This window comes from Pyrus communis, chromosome 5, assembly GCF_041283825.1.
Source record: "Pyrus communis isolate YQ-2024b chromosome 5, ASM4128382v1, whole genome shotgun sequence".
Taxonomy (NCBI): domain Eukaryota; kingdom Viridiplantae; phylum Streptophyta; class Magnoliopsida; order Rosales; family Rosaceae; genus Pyrus; species Pyrus communis.
In genome coordinates this window covers 18,091,295-18,107,195 of record NC_142569.1, presented here as the reverse complement: position 1 = coordinate 18,107,195, position 15,901 = coordinate 18,091,295, and the positions used below count along the sequence as shown (strand labels likewise).

The 15,901-nt window shown below is 36.2% G+C and overlaps 1 long non-coding RNA gene and 1 pseudogene across 1 annotated transcript; one reads left to right on the top strand and one right to left on the bottom strand.

Moving 5' to 3' along the window:
* Positions 1 to 7,987: 7,987 nt before the first annotated feature.
* LOC137724904 (non-functional pseudokinase ZED1 pseudogene) lies at positions 7,988 to 9,092 on the bottom strand (annotated as a pseudogene).
* A 5,319-nt stretch (positions 9,093 to 14,411) lies between these two features.
* Positions 14,412 to 15,901, top strand: LOC148696915 (uncharacterized). Its single transcript, XR_015962048.1, has 2 exons — positions 14,412 to 14,772; positions 15,511 to 15,901. It is a non-coding gene; the product is annotated as an uncharacterized LOC148696915 (long non-coding RNA).

Genomic DNA, 15,901 nt, shown 5'->3' with positions numbered 1-15,901 from the left:
ACAAAAACGACACGAACACGAAAAACACGACCCATTTGCCAAGCCTAGGTTTGATGTGGACACAATCAGGAGGGAAATGTCTTCTATTACGTGGAGACGTCCATGTGAGACATATAGTGTAGACAAGTCTTGTGGATACAATGAATTCCAAACTGAGTATGATGTTTGTCAACATTTTGCAGAATCAAACACTTAAAAATAGACAAGATAACTTTGTAGAGAATGAAAGAGGAGGAAAATAACATTATTAGCTAGTTACTTTATGCAGATAAGTTTCCCTGTATATAAAAGATAAGATGACTTTTTTTATTAAGCAACCATTTAAACAGACTACGCTTAAAGTTGGATGTAGTGTTCAACGTGCAGGGGTTAAACGGTGTCTAGGTGTAGTGTTAAACGAGCAAGGGTGCTATAAAAACGTCTTTTGGAATGATTCCACTCAAAGTTGTTTGGAAGTATCTGCAAATATCAACTTTACCTAGGACACACAAAAGACATATTTTGACCTTATTGGACAGGTGAGGTCAAAAAAGCTAGGACATGAGGGTAGGGACCTGTATAGTATAAGACCGTGAGATATAGGAACCTTAACTGGAAAATTAATGGAAGTAGCAAAAGTTATTGGGAGCCTTTGCGAGGTTTATCCTTTTACTGATGTGAGACTCTTTAACCTTCACATCCTCACACACGCTTTCACGTGTGGAGAATTTTTAGACCAAATACGTGGAGAACACAAATTGGATGATGTGGGGGCACATGTGATCATTGAGCTTCACACATGAGCTAACATGCTCTGATACCATGAAGAAAGTTAAAGTTCCACCATAAAACCAATTGGCTATGTGGGGAGTGTTAACTACATTGAAATACCATGTTAACCTATGAATCTATGAAAGATTGAAGAAAGAAACAATGGCAGAAAGATGAACAAGGAAAGAAGATGAAGGAAATGCTCTCTGTATTTATCACAATAGTCGAATACAACTCTACAGAAAATGATCTCTACAACTTTCTTTTTTATATAGTCATTTTTCCTATTGCAAAAGACCCAAATACCCTCATTAACAACCTCTAACTAACTCAATCATATGGTTATTACTCCCCCCTCAAACTAAACTTGGAGTATCCAAGTGAAGTTTGTATTAGCCAGGTATTTGAGATTGATCTGGAACTATGAGAGCAAGATATCTGCCAAGCTTCAAGAATTAACCTGCTGTAAACAAGAAAGTATCTACTGACACCTTTGTAACTGCTGACCAAAACCTCTACTCACTCCATTATCATCACACAAGACTACAACTTTTGTCGTTGGTGAAGCCATGATGAAAGCCACAAGTGCAATCTAGCTTTATCATTAACATACCCAACAGATTTTCGACTTTGAACTGAGAAGCCATAGTAACACGCTCACTGTATATGCAAATTACCCTTCCTAAATCTTTACATAGACTGGCACCAAATCAACCAAAGAGAATGACACTCCAAGAAACTAAATCAACCAAGGAGAATGACACTCCTGAGATCTTCCTAAATCTTTGCAGAGGCTAACACCAAGATTAACCAAGGAGAAAAACACTTCAAGATTCACAGAAAGAATGACACTTTCTTCTTTTAACCCACAAACTTTAACTCCCAACATATTCTCAAATCCCAGAGAATGATACTCCAAGCAAAGACAAACCCCAAATCAACGCATCAAGATTCTAACCAACACACCCCAAAACTTTACTTCAATCAAATCATGAAATTAAGGCAAAACAAACACCATAGCTTCAAAGAATAGGCATCATACAAAATCAGTAAACAAAATCACTTGATTCACGAAACTCACACCAACAGATCTCCGAATAGCACATTTTCAGATCTCCAAACGCCCAATCTTCGAGCAACAACTAAACCAGTGGAAGACTTTACCAGAATCGAACAAATTAATACAAAATTTTCCACTGAGACAATCAAACAAACAGTTGGAGTGCAGAAAGAAATACGAAACCTGAATCTTCAATTCTTGAGCGAAAAAGCCCAGAAAACACACCAGAGATCAGCAACCATTCAAGTCTTGAATCCAAATATCACAAATAAGAACTCCAATTTGGGGAAAAATAAGGCCATGGATGGCAGCAACACAGAGAAGTTGTACCATATCAAAGACGCCTCTGAATTAAGAATTCACAAGGTTTCAGAAGAAGATATAAGCTCAAGCAGGTCCCTTAGCAAGGGTATAATTCTGAGTAAAGAATTAAGAAGAAGACAACTCAAGGCTTCAGACCCAATCAACCAAATGTGCCTAGGGGCTCAGTGAGGGAAGATCTCCAAACATATGCTACCCTTCATGGAAAATCATTTAATAAGACGATTGGTACATAGTGACCATATGTGATTTGTAATACCGCACTATGTCTTGGGCAAAACCCATCAATTTCAATGCTCATTCGCAGCAAATTTCAAAAACCTAGAAAAACCCACTAACAAAGTCGAATCAATTTCCTGATTTCCAACAAACAATACAAAATCATGATGAAAGTTTTTTGATTTGCCTCCTCTACATCGCGTCGAATGAGTACCCAGAAGATAGACGGTGGCGGAGAGCTTCAGTTCCTGGAGATGGTGAAGGCGTAGGTGGAGAAATCTCCAAACCAGAACAATCAACCTAGAAACAAATCAACCCAGAGGTCAAAGAATGATTGCGGAAGCACTCAGAAACTTATCCTAATATTTAATGAAAATTTGGAAAGAAACTAAGCTAGAAACATATGTAAAATAATGGGAAGTGGAACCACCAGAATCCATGGCGTGAGCCTGGTGGTTCTAATACCATGTTAATTACATTGAAATACCATGTTAACCTATGAATCTATGAAAGATTGAAGAAAGAAATAATGGCAGAAAGATGAACAAGGAAAGAAGATGAAGGAAATGCTCTCTGTATTTATCAGGGAGTAGGCCAACCTTTTAAGCCTTTGCACGATTTTTTTTTTCATCGATGTAAGACTTTTTTACCTTTACATCCTCACACTATCTAGTATGTCATGGTCATAAAAATTGACGTTCATGAATCCACTTTTATAATGCGAGAAGGACGGAAGTTATAGGTTGCCCCTGATGCGGTCATCAGCCGAGTAACAATGAGTAGGATGAGCTTGTCCATCATCAGAAACAACAAGATCCTTTATTAATTTGCTTAAATTCTTGTAGTATGATGGCTCACGATCTCTTTCCTGCTTTCTCAAGCACAACAGCTTTGAGAACCTGGAACAAAAATGGCTAATGAATTAAAATCCGATTTGAGATTTAAATTTAAAGCTACATATGAGAATGAAAGTAACATACAACTGCAATAGTTTGATGGCATTGTTTTATCTCAACAATAATTGATTTCCTTGTGTAGTACCAAGTAAATAGTAATCGATCAATTTCTCCAACGACTCCACTGTAGACCAATTTCTCCAACGAGTCCATTTGTTTCTTTTTCTCCAATGAGTACAGTTTTGAAGTTTGTTGCTATGCTTTGCAAGGTTAATGGTGGCATCGAATGATTAGCTCTGTTAAGAGCAACATGCTGACAGTCGGCCAAAGAAATTTACATGAAACTACCATCTTTGTTTTTTCATTATCAGAGACAAAGAAAAAGACAATTAATTTGTCAATTACAAAGAAGGACAAAAGAAAGGAGATTCGAAAGTAGAAGGTCGTGACAGAATCATATACATAAATACATCCTTACAATTACCTTCCATTCCAACTCCCAATTGACAAATCTTCTCTAACATATCCACAGAACCGCACAACGTACTTTCCATTGAACAAGTAGAGGTCATTGGGAGTTTCATTGACCGTTCAAGAGAATTCCAAGATGGGGAACATTTACAAAGTTTTACTGGCAATATTAAACTGTAGGGCAATCCAGTGAAATCTTAGTCGTACACATGGTTCAAATGTAAAAAGAAAGGGCTTTAAAATTGACATTGTGATTCATTGCATAGAAGGAACTGTTGTAGAGAGAGAAGTTGCTAAGTTTTATGAACTAAGTCATGGTCCAAGAAAATGTGTTAGATCTCAACAAATTATGGGTTTAGGAAAGGCGGTATGGAGATATGTCAATGCATTTACAAGTTGCTTTGCAATGCAAAATTTAGTTCTCCATGGCAATAAAGAAAGTCGCAACATCAAGAAATCTCAACTGACTACAGGCTTAGGAAAGGCAGTATGGAGATATTGTTGAGGAAAAACTAGAGTACACATGACACGCCCCGACCCTGATATTCCCCGAATACCAGGATAGGCACGTGCTGGTCGACACCCGAAGGTGACGAAAGCCATTTATTGAGTGCAAATGCTGAAAACAAAGGATAAATAAGGTTTATAAATATAAAAGAATAATTAATATGCAAATAAGGACCGTGTTCAGAGCACACCTCTAATCTAGAACACTAAAAGAAAATAATATAAAATTGAATGAAACAAAGGAGTGGGTCCTACACCGAGAGGACTCGAAGATGCCGATGCGGAAATGCCTGGACGTCGGGATTGTATGCCTCGATTCTAAGCCCTGAAGGGGGCGCAAAACAAACATGAGTGGACCAAGTTGATATATATATATATATATATATATATATATATAATAAAACAGTTATCAACATACTAACCCCCAGGTTTTATGAAAACACAAATATAATGATAAACATAAGTTTTCCGAAACCTAGCATGTCGTGCAATGTCTCAAATCATAAATCGCATAAAATAGTAATCACTAGTGAATGTCCGATATAACACTTCAGGCCCCATGCCGGCTCCCTGTCTCTGAGCAGACAGTCAGAGGAAAATACACTTCAGGCCCCCTGCCGGCTCCCCGTCTCTGAGCAGACAGTCAGAGGAAAACACACTCCAGGCCCTATGCCAACACCAAACCGTCGCCCGGAACGGACCGGATCTATCCCTACGTCCCGTAGCGGAAAGGACCACTAGGTAAGTACAAAACCAGTGAACATACATATATTGAAAATCAACTTCATAGTATAAAGTCATCCATCATCTATACTATAAAGAGGTGTTCTAAACATGTTCTAAATATCATATCATCATCCATCAGATATGCTATAAGAACAGGGATTATAGGAAAAATAGTAATAATTCAAACTAGCCTTAGTAAGCATGTTATCTCAAAACGTTTCATAAAACATAATCGTAAAGTCATGCTTTTCTGTGTATGCAATTCTACCATTAAAACATGCATTTTTAAAAGGGGTCCACTCACAGTACTTCGCCGTCGAAAAGTCACGCCACTAGCGAAGACGGAAAAGCTACAAATAATTGCCCCTAAGCACAAAAAAGGTACATTTAGTCAAACTCTACTCAAACGATTGAATTTGGGAAAACGGACATCGGAAACGGATTTAGGACGTCGAAATTAGCCTAGGAAGGTCCCCACACGAAAACCCAAAAAGTCAACGGTCAAAGTCAAAGTCAACGTCACGTTGACCGTTGACCGGGTCAACGGTCGGGTCAACGGGTCAAACGGGTCAGGGTCACGGGTCACGGGTCACGGGTTACGGGTCAATGGGTTTTGGGTTAGGGTTTTGGGCTTTGGGTTTTGGGTTAGGGTTTTGGGCTAGGGTTTTAAATGGGTTGGGTTTGGGTAAAAACAGAAAATGGGTTTGGGCTTGAACCTCACGGCCCAAAGGCCTAATTAAAAGGGTAATGGGTTTGGGCTTGGCAGGAAAGGCCCAAAGGCCTTGGGTTTGGGTGGTTCGCCGGATTCCAAGGAGGGAGAAGGCCGGATTTCGGCCGGAGAATTCCTAAGCTCCGTTGGAGCTCAAAACTCAACCAACACATGTCATTCAATATACCAAATTGAAGCCCCGAAGGTAAGGAATCGAAATATACCCTTGGTTCTCGTCATCGTGGCCGGAGTTGGCCGGAAAACAGCTTGGAAGCCACGGGTGTCCGCCGGAAACTGGGCAAGATTCAAATGAGTATAACTTCTTCAATACTCAATTAAATTAGGTGAAACAAAAAGGAAAGTTGTAGAACTCAGCGAGACGAAGAGAATGATACCTCGCACGCCGGCCAAATCGTCGTGGTTTGGCCGGAAATTGTCTCGAAAGGGGCGGTGCTCGCCGGAAAACTGGGAAATGTCTCCGAGGTGGTTTCTTCATGGTTTGACGTCCAAAACACAACCACGGGGTTAGAAAAGAGTTATAGGTGTGGGCATGGGTGTGTGTGTGTGTGTTCTTGTCGGAGGAAGGAGCACCGAGAGGGGGAGAAAGAAGAGAGAGCACGAGAAGAGAGAGTGAGGGAGAAGAAAGAGACTTTTCAGTAAAAAAAAAAAAAATAAAAGAAAAGGGAAGGGAAGGAACCGGGGAACAAAAACAGGGGTGGGCTCCTTGGGCACACCAATTAAGGCTAGAAAAATAATTTTAAAAAGGAAAGTATCCTCCAAACTTAGTGAAAATACAAAAATACCCATTTTCTTATGTAAATTCTGGGACGGGTTGTTACAACACAACTCTAACACAAGTGTTGGAGAGATAAAACAAGTAAACAAATTACTTGTATTACACACACAAAATATTACAACACGCTCTCAAGGACAATCTTTAGAAGCTATGATGCTCACTCTTTCTAGAGACACACTCTAGACCACTCACTCTTCACAATACTACTCACTTACAAGGCTTCTCACTCTCTTACTTAGCTCTCTTCTTGGCTACTTTCTTCTTGATTGGTTGATTGGTTACAAATGGTGTGGATGCCTTCTCCTTTTATAGGCATGGATGGAACCTTGGAGAAGTATGGAAACATCATGCTAGAGATATCTATATAATTCCACTAACTTCCTAAGTTAGAATTATCTACACTAATCTTGTATATTGGTGGAATCATTACCATTCTTCTAGACTCTTCCACCAACTTGAACTTTGCTAGAATTCTCTAGCATGTGCATGGATCTTTCTTTGTGAATGGGCTAAATCCATTATCTTTGGGCTGGTGTTGTACTTTTAACAGATATGTCAGCAAAAACCATCGTTTTTTGCCTTAATCTTAACAGCTCATGGTATACCATGAGTCTTGTTCTCCTAGTGATTCTCTTCAAAAACGATATATTGCAAGTCCAATTCTGACACCACAATATTTCTTGCTGCCTTGTCTGCTGCCATACGGATTGAATTTAATTTTTTCCAACTTTAATTCTTATTTTCCTGAATTTGAAATATTTTATTTTCTTTTTGTTTGTACGAGTTCTCCTACATCAGTTGAGAAATCATTTTGTTGTATATTCATACACCGGAACTGGTACTAGGAACTTTAAGTAGCAGCTCAATATTATCGAAGCGCTCTTATGTGTACTCATCTGCATCGATATGATAATTTTCGTGAATGGCCATGTACCTAATTGGAACCTGGCTAGACCATCACCCTTTGAAGCACTTCCTGACGATAATTAACCGGTCATCTTGAAAACCTCTGGACGGATGGGAAGATGAATTCTCACTAATAAGGCAAGAAGGATGGAATTTGTTAGTTGCTTTGAGAGCTCATTAGCAAAGTAAGTGCACATAGACTAGATGTCCCTCACATGAAGCAATGAGATCCTCTAATTATATGCTTCCATTATGCAAGACTGAGCTCTCTTTGTCCTCCGTTTTGATTATAAGATACAGAAAAATTAGTCAAGGCTGTGACAAACCACAGACATGATATGCAAAGAACCGACACAATGTACGTTTCATTGAAGAAGAAGCAGAGGTCATTGAGAGTTTTATTTTATTTTCAAAATAATTACAAGATGGGAAAAGGATACTAAGTATTCTGTGGTGTACAACTGTTAAAATTTAAAACAAACTAGAAAAGCAGAACTTACAAGATTTTAGATGCCATTGTTTTTTTCTTTCCTCTTGTGCAGAATATAGGCTGCTCAGAATTGGTGATTCGGATTGCACAAAGTATCTCCACCCAGTCCAGTGTAGGTTTTATGTACAAGCGGACATTTCCAGTATGAGAAGTTTATTGATATACGAAAGTTCTATCATCAGCTACAAATTCTCAATTACAGAATGAGGACGATCAGATTACAAACATTAGAATTGCCGTTAAACAGGTATCCAATACTTTTGATAACAAATCTAGTGGATTAAAGCTAGCTGGCCAAAACAAATTCTTCAATTCGAATGAGTTCTCTAGCCACATCCACCATGTATAGCCTTCTTTCAATGTCATCTCGAATGCATAACAATGCCAATTTTAGGAAATCAAGCAACTGATGTTGTACTTGCTCATTCCCCCTCACTTCCTCACAGATTTTCGGATCAACAATTTCCCCAATTCGGCCATCACAATCACGAACATATCAAATCATCTCAATTTATCCCACCCCCAAAGTCCCCAAAGTTCTCGTCCAATCAGGAATACAAGTAAAAGCACACCAAGGCTATAAACATCAGCTTTTTTTGTAATGCGATTAGAATACAGGTAGACAGGGTGAATGTAGCCAAATATCCCAATCACATCATCATCAACATCCGATTCCATAGGAATGGTTATAGAGAGCGAGAAGTTGTAAAGTTTGGGAACATAGTCATCATCCAAGAACAGGCAGCTGGGGTTCAGATTCCTATGAATGATGGGTCTGGCAAAGGCGGTATGGAGATATGAAACTATACTAGCAACCTGCTTTGCGATACGCAATCTAATGTTCCAAGTAGCATGATTTGACCTTCATTAGCCCCTCTTAGACTTCCATCAGGGTTGAAAACTCATTTTGCTCCGTATTCATGCACTAGCACTGGTATAGGGAACTCTAAGCAGCAGCCCAAGAGTTTCAAAACATTCTTATGATGGCTTATCTGTAATGAAATGACAGTGCTACGGATAACGCAAGACCTGCCCCTATCCTCATTTAGGCCGTTCCCAAAGTTGTACTTTGAAACGATAATTGATCGGCCATCTAGAAATCCCCCGAACATTTTGTTGCCTGAACTATAAGTTACAATGAGAAAAGGATGGAAGTTGTTGGTTGCCCTGATGAGGTCATCAGCAAAGTAACAATGAATAGGATCAGATTCGCCATCACCAGAAGCAAAGAGATCCTCTAATAAATTTTTTAGATTCTTGTAGTACGATGACTCTCTTTTCTTTTTCCAAAAAAATGGCAGCCTTGAGAACCTGGCACAAATATATATACACTAGACCTGGCATTCGTGTCGTGTTTCTCGTGTTCGTGTCGTTTTCGTGTCATACCCGATAGCTTAACGGGTCGTGTCGTGTAATACCCGTTAAAGTAAACGGGTAATATGACCCGACCCGAAATCAACCCGTTAATATTTTCAGGTAATATGACCCGACTCGTTACCCGTTAAGAAAAATATATTTTAAATCAATAAAACTGAAAATGAAAAACATAATTTGACCCAAAAAAATGTAAAACATAATACTAAATCAGTATATGCATACTAAATTTCGGAGTTGACCCCTTAATGAAAGTTGTAAAGCTTTTTATTACGAGTGATTACATTTTTCACACTTCTACAATAATTATTATTAATTTTATTAATTTTTCATTAAAATAAATAACATTGTTCATGAGATTTGGAGGGTTTTAAAAATCTAAACGATCATGTAACCTTGCCAATGGAACTCAAAGCTTACATGTTATTCCTTTTACAAAATCCTCAATTTTCATAGATCATCATGACATAAGATTTTGTGGTATATATCCACTTCTGTAAATATTTTAAATTGACGATCAAATTAGTTCATTGTATTCATATAGGATCAAGGAGTGTAGCTGTAAAAAATCATCAAAATCAGAGTTAAAATAACCGTTAAATCGTGATTTTTCGTTTATAACCGTCGAAACATTTTGTCTCGTTACTTGATCTCTGAATGTTTGTTTTTTGCAATTTCTGGCGTATGCGATCTCGAAGCATATATAAACACGTTTGATGGTTGGATCATTGAAATTAGTTTCATATGATGCGTATCCCATCAAAACGATACATTAACTAACACTTAGAGTTTATTTATATTTTCATTAAGTATAACATAAGATTTTGTGGTATCCACTAATGTAAATATTTTAAATTGAAGATCGAATTCATTCATTGTATTCATATAGGGTCAACGAGTGTACCTATAAAAAATCATCAAAATCGGAGTTAAAATAACCGTTAAATCGTGATTTTTCATTTCTAACCGTCGAAAAGTTTTGTCTCATTACTTGATCTCTGAATGTTTGTTTTTTTCAATTTTTTGGCGTATGCGATCTCGAAGCATATATAAATAATTTTGACGGTTGGATCGTTGAAATTAGTTTTGTAAGATGTGTATCCCATCAAAACGATAAATTCACTAACATTTAAGAGTTTATTTATACTTTCATCAAGTATAACATAAGATTTCTAGTGTAAATATTTCAAATTGAAGATCGAATTCATTCATTGTATTCATATAGGGTCAAGAAGTGTAGCTGTAAAAAATCATCAAAATCGAAGTTAAAATAACCGTTAAATCGTGATTTTTCGTTTATAACCGTTGAAAAGTTTTGTCTCTTTACTTGATCTCTGAATGTTTGTTTTTTTGCAATTTTTGGCGTATGCGATCTCGAAGCATATATAAACAAGTTTGACGGTTGGATCGTTGAAATTAGTTTCATAGGATGCGTATCCCATCAAAACAATAGATTCACTAACACTTAAGAGTTTATTTATACTTTCATCAAGTATAACATAAGATTTTGTGGCATCCACTAGTGTAAATATTTTAAATTGAAGATCGAATTCATTCATTGTATTCATATAGGGTCAAGGAGTGTAGCTATAAAAAATCATCAAAATCGGAGTTAAAATAATCGTTAAATCGTGATTTTTCATTTATAACCGTCGAAAAGTTTTGTCTCATTACTTGATCTCTGAATGTTTGTTTTTTTTCAATTTTTGGTGTATGTGATCTTGAAGCATATATAAACAAGTTTGACGGTTGGATCGTTGACATTAGTTTCGTAGGAAGCGTATCCCATCAAAACGATAGATTCACTAACACTTGAGAGTTTATTTATATTTTCATCAAGTATAACATAAGATTTTGTGGTATCCACTAGTGTAAATATTTTAAATTGAAGATCGAATTCATTCATTGTATTCATATAGGGTCAAGAAGTGTAGCTGTAAAAAATCATCAAAATTAGAGTTAAAATAACCGTTAAATCATGATTTTTCGTTTATAACCATTGAAAATTTTTGTCTCGTTACTTGATCTCTAAATGCTTGTTTTTTGCAATTTTTGGCGTATGCGATCTCGAAGCATATATAAACAAGTTTTACGGTTAGATCGTTGAAATTAGTTTCGTAGGATGCGTATCCCATCAAAACGATAGATTCACTAACACTTAAGAGTTTATTTATACTTTCATTAAGTATAACATAAGATTTTGTGGTGTCCACTAGTATAAATATTTTAAATTGAAGATCGAATTCATTCATTGTATTCATACAGGGTCAAGGAGTGTAGCTGTAAAAAATCATCAAAATCGGAGTTAAAATAACCGTTAAATCGTGATTTTTCGTTTATAACCGTCAAAATTTTTTGTCTCGTTACTTGATCTCTGAATGTTTGTTTTTTGCAATTTTTGGTGTATGTGATATCGAAGCATATATAAACAAGTTTGATGGTTGGATCGTTGAAATTAGTTTTGTAAGATGCGTATCCCATCAAAATGATAAATTCACTAATACTTGAGAGTTTATTTATACTTTTATCAAGTATAACATAAGATTTTGTGGTATCCACCAATGTAAATATTTTAAATTGAAGATCGAATTCATTCATTATATTCATATAGGGTCAAAGAGTATAGCTGTAAAAAATCATCAAAATCAAAGTTAAAATAACCGTTAAATCGTGATTTTTCGTTTATAACCGTTGAAAAGTTTTGTCTCGTTTCTTGATCTCTGAATATTTTTTTTTTGCAAATTTTGGCGTATCCGATCTCGAAGCATATATAAACAAGTTTGACGGTTGGATCATTGAAATTTGTTTCATAGGATGCGTATCCCATCAAAACAATACATTAACTAACACTTAGAGTTTCTTTGGGTTAAATATTAGGCGGGAAATGGATGGATATAGGCTGCAAAATTTCCCAAACATTAGGTGGGAAATGGATGAAACTCTTGAAATATTAGGTGGGAAATTAATTATTATAATTTTTTTATGTGTTTGGTATGTTTATATTACTTGATATTTTTATTTTTAATGTGTTTTATGATTTTTAATCTCAATCTTTGCCTATAATATACTATAAAAATAAATAAATAAATAAAACTTAAAATTTAAAGTTTATATAGAATAATAATTAATAAACAATATATACATATTCATTATATCTATTGCATTTTATAGTAAGTTTTTTTTTAGTAGTTTAAAAAATTAAAATCATCAAAATAGCATTTTTCTTATCGTGTCGAAACAGGTTACCCGCGTGTCACTCTCGTGTAAACCTGTTAAGGACCCGTTATTAACGGGTTATTATCGTGTGACCCGATAATGACCCGATTAGTTATCGTGTTGACCCGAAACCCGTTATTTTCGTGTCGTTTACGTGTCGTGTTAACGGGTCGTGTAAGAAATTGCCAGGTCTAATATACACACGTATGTAACACAAGAAGTATTAATGAAATTACATTAATGAAATTACATATATTTTTGTTACTTGCCATTCCCAACAACGAAAATAAAATGTTGAAATGTAAATTATGTTTATATATACTTGTTTGGACCCAAATTTACACCATTGGCCCGTGCAATCAAGGCCGTTAAATGACCATAACTTCACACTGTCATATAAAGAAATTAAGATAATTTTATTGTTAAGAGATAATATTATGATTTTTAATCATAATGATTATTTTTTAATAGTGAATTATCTTGGTTTTTCTCTTGTTCCAGATAAACGTGATGCAAATAATATCTCTAACCTACAATTCAAATTAATTGGAGATACTCGGCATACGGCGGTGCATCTACTACTGGATTAATTTCATGCACTTAATCTATGCATGGGATAAAGATGAAATTGAAATGGTGACGTGGTCAGAATGGCTTTTGGGATTAGCCAAAGACCTACAGGCTTGCTATGCATGTCGATTATCACTAGCATTGCAGGATGAGGTGGCGGTTTTAATTTTCATGCAGCAAATAAAGAGTTCTATTAGGATTCTATCTTTGGCTAACGTGTGGAGGTGATGATAATGACTATCTATGGTTCTATGCAATATAGAATTCTATCATGATGCATGTGATGACTTCCAGTTGGCCGATGAGTGATGAGGGACAATTATCCTAATGCAATTGCGCGTATAGGATAATCAGCAAGATTAAGTGATGATTATTCTACCTGGAGTAATATTCCAAGAATCGTGTGATGCGGCTACAACTTGAGGGTGAGACAGTTCATTCTTATAAATACAATGTCGTAGACATCATTCTAAAACTCCTCCAACTCAACACACAAAACTGCCCTGCGCAAACTCTCGCTCTATGCGAAACCTCTCAACAACCTTGAGATTTTTTTCCGCCAACACATCTTCAGTTTGGATAAACAACACTGATAAACAACACTGTGAAGGCAACTGGCGAACATCTTCAATTTGGATAAACAACATTGTTTCCGTAGAATCAGTCGACTGCGGAGCACTTTCAGTTTGGATAGACAGCACTGCATCGAGGCTGATTGGTTATTTATCCAAGTCTCGGTCTAGAAGGATTTTCGAATCCTTATTGGCAGAGGTCATCTCAGCCTTCTTCGCAAAGTAAGGTGTTACAAGTTACTACATTCGGCACATTGAAAGCCGAATTTGATATTGTACTTCGTAGAACTAGCAGCCTTGCCTTCAGGCTCTAGAACCTGAAGGCCAAAACTTGTTCCTTCCTCGGCCGTAGTCACAAGATCAAGAAGTTATCAGCACGCCCAACGCGATATCAACACATTTTACTCCTTGGCCGAGCTCAGCCGACGAGTTGGCATGCCCAGCATACTACCGAATAACGTAGTTAGCTTATTAATTGCTCGGTCTACGTGCCACGTAGGCTTGGTAGTTTTTAGGGTGAACAATACTAATTAAAACTCAAACTCAAGTGTTACTATTCTATAACAATAAAATGACAAAATGCTCTCCAAATTTTTATCTAGATGTGCTTTATTTCAGCTTTTCTACAGTGAAAATGAAGTTATGCCCTTCCGCTCCACCTGTCGACCATCATTGTGTCTTCTAGCTTATTCCCTTTACTTTTCACTATTTTTGCTTCTGTTGCGTTTCACTAATTCTCCACTAATTTCCGTTCGATTGTTTTGTGTTTTGTGCTTTGGTGAGATATTTTATTAGCCTATATTATGTGTTCTGATCAAGGATTGAATTGGGATTCTTAGTTAAAGTGAAACTGGGCTCTTCCTTTTGCTTCCAATACGTTCTTCCAACCCACCCCCAATTCTCTCTCGACAGTTTTTCCAGGAAGCACAACGTGAATCCAGTCTCGGTTTTCCCGATTCGAAGAAAATTCTTCAACTGGCTTTGATTTCAGGGCAACTCTTCTCTCTCTAGAATTTTGTTTGGGATTATCTTTTTCCCTCTGTTCTGCTGAATCTCCATGGCCTCTAATTGAATCTTTTCTGAAATGGGTGTTCTAAAGTAGCTGTCATCTTTGCATACAACTTCCTAGTTGCTACGTTGGGGCGATGATCTAAAGTGAAAGGCCTCAAATTTACAACTAATACAAATAGTAAGTATTGCTTATTGCATATTTTCGAGCTTAATCCATCACTTGATATGTAGTACTAACTCAATTGTTCATCAATTTGTGTCACTTTTAGTTTTTATTATGGTAAGTAATTCCTCTATTTCGAGTATCATGTATCTGTTCTTGATTTCCATTGAATGCGTATATTTGTGTTAAAGTATAAATTTTCGGTTTTTTACAGTTTCATAATGTATTCTTTTGTCATGTCATTAATGATCATATGTTTGCTAAGCATGATCATGTGCAATAAAATGCATCTGGTGGCTTCATTAATCCTCTATCCAATATGGGGAGTATTATTAGCACTCCAAAAATCTCATTCTACTCTCCTCACAAGTGTATTTTTCTTTCCTAATATAGAAAGTTTGGAGTGTAGAATGAGATTTTTGGAGTGCTAATAACAATTCCCTCCAATATTTGTATTAGTTGATTGAGAATTAGAGTTATGCGATTTCCCAATAATGCAACGAATTGAAGGTTTTTTTCGGAATTTTTTTGTTTTTTGTAATGATAGTTGCAATAGACTTGGATTGTATTTTTGCTAAATACTATTATATGCTAGCTGGGGAACTTCGATTAGTATGCTAAATTCTTAAAATTGGGACGTCTTGATGTTTACTTATAGTCCATATTATGCCATATATTTTACCCTATTCTTAGTTATAGTTTATTGGTTATTTTGGTAGAATTTTGATACTTCATTATATATTTTCAACATAGGACATGTGACTTCCTCTGAAGCAAAAAGTAATCGAATGGATGAAGTTTGGATTGATCGGCCATGTGACTTCCTCTCCAGCCTTCAAAATAGACCTTTTGGGACCAAATCGGAGTTTATTTGGTTGGTCAAAAGTCTGATTTCCTGAGAAGTCCAAATTTCAATTTAAATAGGAAACCTTTTATTTTCTGTTTTATTATTTTATTATGTTTCCTAGTTTTATTCTAAGACTTTTTAGGGTTTTATTTTGTAGTAGTATAAATAAGACTTTTTAGCCATTAGGGTTAGAAGGGAAGGAGAAGAGGAAACGCACATGCCTTTGACAATTCAAGTTTATTTTCTATGTGTTTTCTATCCTTTTTCTTAATAATATTTTATTATGATTGTTTGTAA